Here is a 12,501-nt window from a genome sequence, read left to right as displayed (position 1 = left end):
ATCTGTAGACAACTGGGTTGTGGATCTGCTTTGGAGGTTATAAACTTTCGCTTACTGAGGAAAACGCTCTCTCCCAGTTTGGCTTGATGAAGTGAGATGTTCGGGCAACGAATCATTTATCCGGGACTGCCCCTCTGCACCATCTGCAGCATGGGCCAAAGATGACTGAAGTCAAACAGGGGCTGTGACATTGACGTGCTCTGGTAAAGCAAATTCCAGTCTTTTTTTTGTTTCGATATATTTTTCTTTATTTTTGCAGGATGCATTGACTACGGAGATATAATTACTAATTCCAAGCAGTAAACGAGACCACTGGATCAGGATGACCTGCGGAAAATGTTGATAATGCATTCTAGTCTGTGCCGAAAATTTATTCCGATAGCCCCATTGACCTGCACCCAGTCCATAACCTTGCAGACCTCTGACATTCATGTATATATCCAATTTATTCTTAAAACGTAAGAGTGAGCCCGCATTTACCACGTCAGATGGCAGCCGGTTCCACACTCCCACCACTCTCTGAGTCAAGAAGTTGCCACTAATGTTTCCCTTTTTACCCTAAAGCCATGCCCTCCCGAAATTATCTCACCTAATCTAAGTGGAAAGAGCCTTTTAGCATTCACCTGTCTACACTGCTCATAATTGTGTAAACATCTATCAAATATCCTTTCATTCCTCCAAGCTCCTAGGAATAAAGACCTCACCTGTTCAATCTTTCCCTGTAACTCAACTCCTGAAGACCCAGCGACATCCTAGTAAATCTTCTCTGCACTCTTTCCAGCTTACTGATATCCTTCTTACAGTTAGGTGTACATCTAATTTGGTCTCACCAATGTCCTATACAACCTCGACATAACATATCAACTCCTACACTCAATACATTGATTTATGAATTCCAGGATGCCAAAAGGCTTCTTTACAACCATGCCCACCTATGATGCCACTTGCACAGAATTATGCATGTGAACTCCCAGATCTCTTTGCTCCGTGCACTTCTCGGTGCCCTTTCATTTACTGTGTCTGTCCTACTTTGATTTGTCCTTCCAAGATGCAACACTTCACACTTGTCTGCAGTAAATTTCATCTGTCATTTTCTGGCCCATTTTTCCAGTGGGTCCGGATCCCTCTGCAAGCTTTGAAAGCCTTCGTCGCTGTCCACGACGCTTCCAATCTTAGTATCATCTGTAAACTTGCTGATCCAATTTATCACATTATCACCCAGATCATTGATATAGACAACAAACAACAATGGTCCCATCACAGATCCCTGAGGCACAACACTAGTCACAGGCCTCCAGTCTGATAAGCAATCATCCGCCACCACTCTCTGTATTCTCCCATACAGCCAATTTCGAATCCAATTTACAACCTCTCAATGGATACCTAGTTTCTGAAAGTTTTGAACTAACCTCTCATATGGGACCTTGGTAAAGGCCTTACAAAAGTCTATGTAGGCAACATCTGCAGCCTTTCCTTCATCTGCTTTCCTGGTAACCTCCTAAAATAAAACTCTACAAGATTCGTTAAACACGATCTGCCATGCTCAAAGCCATGCTGACTATCTTTAAACAGCCCTTGGCTGTCCAAATATTTATACAACCGATCTCTCAGAACACCTTCCAATAAGTTACCTTCTGCTGATATCAGGATCGCCAGCCTGTAATTTGGCGATAACTTTGGAGCCTCTTTAAATCAACGGAACAACATGACCTACCCTCCAGCCCTCCGGCACCGCACCCGTGGCTAAGGACATTTTAACAATTTCTGCCAGGGCCCCGACAATTTTTACACTAGTCTCTCTCAGTGTCCGAGGAAATATGTCAGACCCAGGGAATTTATCTACCTGTATTCGCTGCTCTACAGCAAGCACCCCTCCCCTATATGTTCCATGAAATTACTGCTTGTTGCTCTTTCTTCCATGTACGCCATGCCAGTTTCCTGAGTAAACACTGATGCAAAAAACTGTTTAAGATCTCCCCCATTTCGTGAGGCTTCACACATAGACGATCACTCTGATATTCTAGGGGACAGATTTTATCCATTACTTTCCTTTTACTCTTAATATACTTGTAGAAAACCTTCGGGTTTACTTTCATATTATCTGTCAAAGCAACCTCATGTCTTCTTTTTGCCCTCTTGATTTCCTTCTTAAGTATTTTCTCACATTTTCTATATTGTTCAAGTACCTTTTTTGTTTCTTGTTGCCTGTACCTGCTACAAGCCACAGTCTTTTTCATAACAAGATCGCCAATACCCTTGAAAACCAAGGTTTTCTATGCCTGTTAACTTTGCCTTTAGTCCTGGCAGGAACATGAAAACACAGCACTCTTGTGATTTCGCACTTGAAAGGCTTCCATTTACTGAACACAAACTTGCCAGAAAATAACTTATATTGATCCACTCGTCCTAGATCCCTATGTACAGGAAATGTTCTTTGTTCCTCGTATAGCCTCCGTGGCCCCAGTTTACCTCGGTTCGCCTGAAGGGATGCGCTGTCGGCCCGCCAACAGTGCTATACGTTGGTCTAAATACGGTGTAATGCCACCACCCCCACATCCCGTACACGCGCGCAATGCAAATACCAGGCAATACACCAAAGCGAGTAAATAATTGCAACTTAAATTTATTTCTTAGTGATGGGTTAGTAGAAACAGATAACCTAAAGGCGCCTAATCAATAATAACATTATCAGTTTGTGTACATAATATTTTAATAGGTTGCAGCTCACGCCTCCCGTTCCATCCACAACGACCTTCCGAGTATTCGGCCACCGTCCGAACCGTCAACGTCAAGTATCCGTCGCTCTGGAACCGCTGTCCGCGCCTCACACGTCCGTCCTCCTCGTTCTCCTCCCGAGAAAGTCCGCGAACTCCCGTTCAGCTTACACATACAAGATGGCATAACAATTCTGCATTGGTTAGTTTCCCCATTATCGGTAGTCATAACCCAAACATACCAGACACAGAAACCCATTACAGCATTAAATAACATTACAGGGAAGACATTTCATTATCTCAATACAGAGAATCCATTTTGTTAGGCCTAGCAGTTAACACCGCTGTTACTGTTAGTGAGAGTCTTACACTGGATTACAGAAACCGTACATGCACCCGAAATATATCTTCTGTTGAACAGTAAATCGCATAGATTACAAGCTTGCATTTTAATAGATTAGCAAAAGTGAAACGCATTCTCCTCCAAACCGTAGTGTTGTTATAAATAAACAGCAATCGATAATCCCGAGATTTATTAACCTCTTCTCGAAAGGATCGAAAAGTAATCAAACCAAATAACCATATAACCATATAACAATTACAGCACAGAAACAGGCCATCTCGGCCCTTCTAGTCCGTGCCGAACGCTTACTCTCACCTAATCCTACTGACCCGCAATCAGCCCACAACCCTACATTCCTTTCCTGTCCATATACCGATCCAATTTTACTTGAAATGGCAATACCGAACCTGTCTCTACCACTTCTACTGGAAGCTCATTCCACACAGATACCTCTCTCTGAGTAAAGAAATTCCTTCGTGTAACCCACTAAACTTTTGCCCCTTAACTCTCAGCTCAGGTCCTCTTGTTTGAATCTTCCCTACTCTCAATGGATGAAGCCTATCCACGTCAAATCTATCTATTCCCCTCATAATATTAAATGCCTCTATAAAGTCCCCCCTCATCCTTCTACGCTCCAACGAATAAAGTCCTAACTTATTTAATCTTTCCCCGTAACTTAGGTGCTGAAACCCAGGTAACATTCTACTAAATTTCCTCTGTACTCTCTCTATTTAGTTGACATTTCTCCTATAATTCGGTTACCGGAACTGTACACAATAACCTAAATTCGGCCTTACCAATGCCTTGTACAATTTTAACATTACATTCCAACTCCTATACTTAGTGCTCTGAATTATAAAGGCTAGCACAAGAAAATATTTATTCACCACCCTATCCACTTGAGATTCCACTTTCAGGGAACTATGCACCATTATTTCTAGCTCACTCTGTTCTACTGCATTCTTCAGAGCCCTACCATTTACCATGCATGTCCTATTTGGATTATCCCTACCAAAATGTAGCACCTCATACTTATTAGCATTAAACTCCATCTGCCATCGTTCAGCCCACTCTTATAACTGGCCTAAATTTCTCTGCAAACTTTGAAAACCTACTTCATTATCCACAACACCACCTACCTTAGTATCATTTTTATACTTACTAATCCAGTTTACCCCATCATGCAGATCATTAATGTATATGACAAAAAACATTGGACCCAGTCCAGATCCCTGAGGCACATAACTAGTCACTAGCCTCCAACCTGAAATATAGTTATCCTCCACTAATCACTGGCAACTCCCATCCAGACACTATTGAACCCATTTTACTACTTCAAAGTTAATACCTAACAATTGAACCTTTCTAACTAACATTCCGTGCAGAACCTTGTCAAAGGCCTTACTGAAATCCATATAGACTACATCCACTGCTTTATCCTCGTCATCTTTCCTCGTAACCTCTTCAAAAAATTCAATAAAAATTGTCAAACGTGACATTCCACGCAGAAATCCATGCTGACTGTTCTTAATCAGACCCTCTCTATCCAGATAATAATATATACCATCTCTAAGACCACTTTCCATTAATTTACCAACCACTGACGTCAAACTGACAGGCCGATAATTGCTAGGTTTACTGATAGAACCCTTTTTAAACAATGGAACCACATGAGCAATACGCTAATCCTCCGGCACCATCCCCGTTTCTAATGACATTTGGAATATTTCTGTCAGAGCCCCTGTTATTTCTACACTAACTTCCTTCAAGGTCCTAGGGAATATCCTGTTAGGATCCGTAGATTTAGCCACTGTTATATTCCATAATACCGCCAGTACTTCCTCCTCTTTAATCGTCATAGTTTCCATAACTTCCCTACTTGTTTCCCTGGCCTTACACAATTCAATATACTTCCTCTTAGTGAATACCGAAGAGAAGAAATTTTTCAAAATCTCCCCCTTCCCTTTCGGCTCCACACATACTGTCCACTCTCATTCTCTAAGTGACCAATTTTATCCCTCACTATCCTTTTGCTATTAATATAACTGTAGAAACTTCGGATTTATTTTCACCTTACTTGCCAAAGCACCCTCGTATCTTCTTTTAGCTTTTCTAATTTCTTTCTTAAGGTTCTTCTTGCATTCTTTATATTTCTCGAGCACCTCATTTACTCCATGCTGCTTATATTTATTGTAGATCTCTCTCTTTTTCCGAACCAAGTTTCCAATATTCCTTGAAAACCATGGCTCTCTCAAACTTTTAACCTTTCCTTTCAACCTAAAAGAACATAAAGATTCTGTACACTCAAAAAATCACCTTTAAATGACCTCCATTTCTCTATTCCATCCCTTCCATAAAACAAATTTCCCCAAATTTCCTTCTAAATCCACTCCTTCTAAATCCTTTCGCATCTCCTCAAAGTTAGCCTTTCTCCAATCAAAAATCTCAACCCTGGGTCCGGTTCTATCCTTCTCCATAATTATATTGAAACTAATGGCATTGTGATTACTGGACCCAAAGTGCTTCCCAACACATACCTCCGTCACCTGATCTGTTTCATTCCCAAAAAGAAGATCCAACACGGCCCCTTCTCTGGTTGGTACCTCTATGTATTGCAGCAACAAATCTATCCTGCACAAATTTTACACACTCCCAACCATCCATCCTTTTTACAGCATGGGCTTCCCGGTCTATGTGTGGAAAATTAAAATCTCCCACTAACATACCCCTGTGCTTACTAAAAATATCTGCTATCTCCTTGCAAATTTGCTCCTCCAATTCTCGCTCGCGATTAGGTGGTCTATGATACACCCCTATAAGTGTTACTATACCTTCCCTATTTCTCAAATCCACGCAAATATCCTCCCTAGACGAGTCCTGTAATCTATCCTGCCAGAACACCGCTGTAATATTTTGTCTGACAAGCAAAGCAACACCTCCCCCCTTGTCTCTCCGGTTCTATCACAGCTGAAGCAACGAAATCCAGGAATATTTAGTTGCCAATCTCACCCCTCCTGCAACCATGTTTCCCAAAATAGCTACAACAACATTTTTCCAGGTATAAATCCATGCTCTAAGCTCATCTATCTTTCTTACAATGCTCCTAGCATTAAAATAAACGCATTTAGGAAGTTGTCCACCTCTTCCTCTCTGTTTATCTCTAACAGTACAAATAACTTTACTGTCTTATTTTTCTTCCTTCTCCCATAGATCCGTTCCTACCCTCTGGTCCACTCCCCCATCTAGTTATCTAGTTTATCTAGTATCTAGTTTAAATCCACTGTTAGCCTCTTTAGCAAACCTACCTGCAAGAATATTTTCCCCCCTCCAGTTCAGATATAAACCGTCCAGCCGGAACAAGTCCTACCTTCCCTGGAAAACTGCCCAATTATCTATAAATCTGAAGCTCTCCCTCCTGCACCATGTCTTCAGCCAAGTGTTGATCTGCACTATTTCACTATTTCTAAATCCTCCTGCACGTGGCACTTGTAGGAATCCTGAGACTGCTATCCTGGAAGTCCTGTCCTTTAACTTGGCAATTAGCTCCCTAAACCCACCTTTCAGGTCTCCTCACTCTTCCTTCCCACGTCATTGGTCCCTACATGGACCACGACATCCGGCTGCTCACCCTCCCTCTTGAGAATACTGAGAACTCGATCCGAGATATCGCGGACCCTGGCACCAGCGATGCAACAGACCATCCGGGATTCTCAATTTCTTCCACAGAACCTCCTATCTGTCCCCCTAAAAATCGAATCCCCTATCACTACTGCTCTCCTATTTTCCCTCCTTCCCTTCTGAGCTGAGGGTCCTACCTCTGTGCCAGAGACGCAATCACTGCAACTTTTCCCTGGAAGGTGGTCCCCACCAACAGTGTCCAAAACGGTATAATTGTTGTTGATGGGAACGGCCATAGCGGTGCTCTGCTCTTCCAGTTTGTTCCCCTTCCCTCTCCTGACATTCACCCAACTACCTGTCTCCTGACTCCTAGGGGTGACTATCTCCCTGAAACTCCTGTCTATTGCTGCCTCTGCATCCCGAATAATCAGAAGTTCATCCAGCTCCAGCTCCAGCTCCAGTTCCCTAACTCAGTTTGTCAGGAGCTGCAGCTAGATGCACCTTTTGCAGGTGTAGTCATGAGGGACAACAGTGCTCGCCCTGACTTCCCACATACTGCAAACGGAGCACTCGACTGCCCTAACTGCTGCCTCCATTACTTACTCCTAAGCTAATTAGATTAATTAAAGGAACTTACTCGGCCTTACCTCTCTTGGAGTGAAGCTCGTACTCAGCCTCTGCTCGCTTTTTGAATTCTCCCGCTGATATCAGAGGCAATCTTTCACGCCCTTGCACTGTCGTGCCCCGTTCAAACCTTGCCTCTGCCTGTTCTCACCGAAGCCTGATTGAGCCAAAACCGACCCCAGTCTGCCTCAGTCGACTCCGACGATGGCTGCTACGTCGATGGCCGCTGTATCTGACGGTCTTTCTTTTAAACCTTTGGCACGTTACGTCACACGCCTGCGGAGTCTAGACTCTTTGCCCCGATCAGTTGATAAATACAGCTTCTCTCCGAGCTTCTTTTACCTCTTCCCTCTCTGCCACTTGCTTCGATTTAAATTTAAACGACTGACCTAGCCGAAAGTTAGCAGTTAGGAGGCAATATCTAACAAACAGTCAAACGTAGAAACTGTTCTTAACGAGTTCTAATCCATGCATAGATTTAAAGTGGTAAATTCAAAAATGGATGTGATTTATATAGTCATTATGGAGAGACTTCCCCGAAACAACTATTCCTTCGAAGTAATGACGGGTCTGTCGATAACACCCGGGAGATGCCTTGTCCGAAGAAATCCCGAGGAAATAGAAGGAACTGACCTTTTGACTGGAGTGCGGTCACTGCACAAACCTTCTTCACCTTGCAAGGCTTTAAATCAAATGAGCATGCCACAATTCCCGAACGAATTCAAAAAAGTTCGATCATTCCCAAGACGCTGAACGACATTAACTTTAGCCAATCATTTGAACTCGGATAACTCTGGTAATGCCTTCACTGTCCGATACTGGACTGTAAGGGAAAAATAAACTTGCATTAAACAGATCCGGTGCAGTCTCCACACATCCGGCCGGCAACAACAAAGTTGCACAAAAATAAAAATGAGAACTGCGTCACAGAGGCGGGCTTTGTTTAAATACCGTATTGAACATGCCACCACGTAATAAAAACATCACCCCACTGTCATGAAACAATTACATCATCCCACTGCCCCGTGTTCAAACTGTGGGCATGTAACAGTGTATATGAACAAGCCTAAGTCCTCAGCGTCAAAAGATTCACTATCCGGGCAGCTTTATAATTTTGAAGAAATGCCTTGGTCTGAAACGTTAACTGTTCAATTTCCATCGATTCAGCCTGACTGCTGAGTTCCCATTTTATTCTGTGTGTTTCCCCTTTTTAATTTCCTCGATGTATTCAGACATTTATTCTAGGTCTCCCGATGGTTAAACTTAATTTAAGATTTATGTTTTATAAGATATGCCTTCTTACTGAAATTTCGCATCTTTGTCTTTCAGCCTTTATCTCCTGAAGCTGTATTTTCACTGTTTCCTTTACTGGTGTTATGAGATTGATCATACGATTTCAGTGTTATAATGATCTGGATGATGGTGTGGTAGATTGGATTAGTAAGTATGCAGATGATATTAAGATAGATGGCGTTGTGGATAATGAAGTAGGTTTTCAAACTTGCAGAGAGATTTAGGACAGTTAGAAGAATCAGCTGAAGGATGGCAGATGGAGTTTAATGCTACTAAGTGTGAGGTGCTACATTTTGGTAGGACTAATCAAAATAGGACATACATGGTAAATGGTAGGGTTTTAAGGAATGCAGTAGAACAGTGTGATCTAGGAATAAGGGGGCATAGTTCCCTGAAGTTGGAATCTCATGTTGATAGGGTGAGGAAGAAAGCTTTTGGTCTGCTGACCTTTATAAATCAGAGCTTTGAGTATAGGAGTTGGGATGTAATGTTAAAATTGTACAAGGCATTGGTGAGGCCAAATTTGGAGTATTGTGTACAGTTCTGATCACCAAATTATAGGAAAGATGTCAACAAAATAGAGAGAGTACAGAGGAGATTTACTAGAATGTTAACTGGGTTTCAGCACCTAAGTTAAAGAGAAAGGTTGAACAAGTTAGTCCTTTATTCTTTGGACCGTAGACGGCTGAGTGGGGACATGATAGCGGCATTTAAAATTATACGGGTGATAGATAAAGCTGACGTGAATAGGCTTTTTCCACTGAGAGTAGGGGAGTTTCAAACAAGAGGACATGCGTTGAGACTAGGGGGACAAAAGCTTATGGTTAATACGAGGGGGAATTTCTTTACTCAGAGAGTGGTAGCTGTGTGGAACGAGCTTCCAGTAGAAGTGGTGGAGGCGGGTTCGATATTGTCATTAAAAAAAATGGAAAGGTATATGGACAGGAAAGGAATGGAGGGTTTTGAGCTGAATGCAGTTAGGTGGGACTACGTGAGAGTAAGAGTTCAGCACGGACTAGAAGGGCTTAGATGGCCTGTTTCCGTGCTGTAATTGTTACATGGTTATATGGTTATGTAAACTTGACTCACGGAGATGAGAATATTGATCAGCATGAACAACTGGGTCGAAAAGCTTATTCACCTACTCTCTGACTCCATGCGTCTGGGACTTGTTTTTCATAGAAAAAACGTTCCATTTCAACAGGAATAGATACTCATTACATACAGGAATGGAAAGCCATGTAGTGTCTGCTGCTGTAGACCATTCAGTTCAAGTACCAACGTGTTTTTGTTTCTATGCTTGTCTATTCGAATTATTGTCGCCTTGTCATTTAGAACCAGTGTGATGATTATTTTCTAAGCTCCATCTTTAGTAAGGTGTTTCTACCCAAGAGTGTGCACTCACAGTATTTTTTTTCTGGTTTTCAGACCATTCTCTGTATTCTCTAGAGGTTGCCTTGTACGAAAATCCCTGAAAATCATCTGTTTCTGAGATTCTGAAAGCACCCCATCTGTCATCAACATGAGGCCAGTTCATTACATCGACCAAGTAGGCTACATAATGAAAGGCACGAACCACCCTGAACACTTTCTGTCCTCTACCCCGTACCCATCAACCAATCGGGCAGAAGGCTAAAGTCACTTAGCTCAACTTTCTCCCAAACTCTGCTTTTTTTTTCTGATGAAGAAGCTAATCGGTTGTGCATGTTTATATGTTTTTATGCATTACGTTGCTGCCACCTGATTAGATATTTGCATTATAATGCAGGTGTATGGGTGGTTAAGAACATACTTTAGGTATCTGCATTGGGTACCTAACAAAGGGCTACTGAGTATACAAACAATTTAGAACCGGAAGTTGTATGTACAAAGCAAATATATGTACAACTGACAACATTGTTGCTAAATGACCTCTAACTATCACAGGATGGATGGAGCAAAACTAAATAAATGAACTGCTTAATGTATTAAACTAAACAGCACCTTTCATCAAGATCTCTTTCATATTGAGACACATCCAGAACACATTGCACAATCTCCCATATAGAGCTACATAGGCTTTTCTGATAGTTATGCGTGCTCTTGCTCGCCAAACCACACCCAATTCTCTGGAATTTAACAGTCACTAATGTTCACCCTTCCGAACTCTGCTCAATAACTTTGCCATCAATTATCTCTTCCCTTTTAGCCGAAGGTGCATTATTTTCCCTTTGTGACACTTCATATCTTTTGGAATTTCAGTTTTTTTCAGATTATGTGGCTCTGCATTTCTCTCTACCTTTATGGACTTTAGTACTGTTGTGAAGTGGGGGCGGCGACTCTTGTCTGTTAAAGTGCGTACAACAATCGAAAATACACACCAACTTAATGTGCTGCAATAAATATGCATTGCCACGCTTTACAAACTTGCAAAACTTTATCCTGCACTTTTGCCAATTTTCTATACAACATAATCGTTCAATGACGCTAAATGAATGGGCTGACCTGCTGAACTCTGAACTCATAACGACGCATTCCTTAAGGGGATGAATCAAGAATTAGTACTGCGAGTGTTCTTCCAAGTGTCTGTAGGAAACTGCAGAGTTTTAGTCCAGCTGAGCACTGCACGGATACCAACCTTCCATCAGTGACTTCAGTCTTTGCGATTAATTTTCGCAGTAAATCAGTAAGAAGATGTATTTTCAATCTCCTTATCGGTTAAATATAAGTGGGTCCCTCTGTCACTCTTCACATTGCAAGTAGAAGAGAACACCTTGAGTTATAATTTTTATTTAAGTGTTCATTTGTGAATGAAATATGAAATTGAAGGAATTTTCATATTGTTAATGAAAAGTGCATTTCTACATAGTTTGAAGTGTTACGTTGCACAGCTAAATCCCTTTCTAAAAGATACAATTGAAATCGATACGGATAAATCCCTTCATCACAGATATAACCCTTAAATAAATAGGAGGCGGACAACTATGGTGATCTTACGAATATAATTTGATAAATTTGTTTACTATTTTCACGCATGGAAGGTTCAGTAATTATATATAAGGTGCGAGCCCTTAAAAAGGCAGGCTGATAAAAAAATCTATCTTAATATACTGTACTAGTACACCGTCCTAGGCAACAGCACCATAGAAAGACTGACTGCGTACTCGTACGTGTTTCCAGGCTTTTCTTTCTTATATACAGAAAAGTAGGTGGCGTGCGGAGGGGAATCAGACATAACGTTGAGGGTAGATAAGGTATTTGATTACGTTGCCTCATTTACTGAGAGAATTAATCGCAAAGACTGAAGCCACTGATGGAAGGTTGGTTTCCGTCAAGTGCTCAGCTGGCCTAAAACTCTGCAGTTTCCTACAGACACTTGGAAGAACACTCGCAGTACTAAGACTTGATTCATCCTTTTAAGGAATGCGTCGTCATGAGGTCAGACTTCAGCAGGTCAGCCCATTCAGTTCGCGTCATTGAACGATTATGTTGTATGGAATATTGGCAAAAGAGAAGGATAAAGGTTCGCAAGTTTATAAAGCGTGGCAAACATCCTCTTCTAGACATGAAGGCTCGAAACCAGTCACAGTTCTCGAGTTTGTGGAGCTGATGTCCCAAATTGGAAAGAAAAAATATCCAGAAATGAATGGGTAGCAGAATAACTGACTAATTAAATTGAAACAAGAAGGTGGTCAATAATATTAAACTACACTCTCCTTTCGAATTTGACCAAAGACAGCTTTGAAAATAGTACGTAAATTTGAGCAACAGCAACGCTGATGCCAGCACCTGAGCTAAAAGTGTAAATCAACACTGTAAAGAGGAACCATTTGAAGTTACACACACAAAATGCTGGTGGAACGCAGCAGGCCAGGCAGCATATATATGGAGAAGCGCTGTCGACGTTTCGGGCCGAGACCCTTCGTCCTG

The sequence above is a fragment of the Hemitrygon akajei genome, chromosome 1 (assembly GCF_048418815.1).
Source record: "Hemitrygon akajei chromosome 1, sHemAka1.3, whole genome shotgun sequence".
NCBI classification, from domain to species: Eukaryota; Metazoa; Chordata; class Chondrichthyes; order Myliobatiformes; family Dasyatidae; genus Hemitrygon; species Hemitrygon akajei.
This window is presented reverse-complemented; position numbering follows the sequence as displayed.